Source organism: Cucurbita moschata, unplaced genomic scaffold (assembly GCF_002738365.1).
Source record: "Cucurbita moschata cultivar Rifu unplaced genomic scaffold, Cmos_1.0 Cmo_Scf00094, whole genome shotgun sequence".
NCBI lineage: Eukaryota > Viridiplantae > Streptophyta > Magnoliopsida > Cucurbitales > Cucurbitaceae > Cucurbita > Cucurbita moschata.
Genome location: NW_019268610.1, coordinates 30027 through 30627, shown reverse-complemented (window position 1 = coordinate 30627; position 601 = coordinate 30027).

Here is a 601-nt window from a genome sequence, read left to right as displayed (position 1 = left end):
TAAGAGTTACGTTGGCCACAATGCATCTGATGGACGGTGGCGCTCGAAGGTGGATGATATAAAAAATGGGTCATGCACCATAAACTCATGGGAAGACCGTTGATGGAATCGATGCAATTGACGCTCCCCTTGATGGGTTGCCAATTAAAGACTTGACGTTTGATATTGACTCTTTTGAAGAAAAAGCTACACGATCGAACACCTCGAAATGTCGCGGTAGCTCTAAGAACTCTATCATACGACCTGAGAGTTGAGGGCTACAGGAACTTTCTCATACGACCTGAGAGTTATGTTAACCGCAATGCATCTCATGGATGATGCAAAAGTATGGTAGTGCTCGAAGGTGAATGGTATAAAAAATGGGTCATGCACCATAAACTCATGGGAAGATCGTTGATGGAATCGATGCAATCGACGCTCCCCTGGATGGGTTGCCAATCAAAGTCCGAACATTTGATATTGACTCTTTTGAAGAAAGAGCCACACAATCGAACAGCTCGAAACGTTGCGGTAGCCCTGAGAACTCTAACACACACAGGGAAGGACGTGTCGAAGAGTTAGACATTAAGCAAAAGATCATGCTAAAACTCTTCAGCGATCT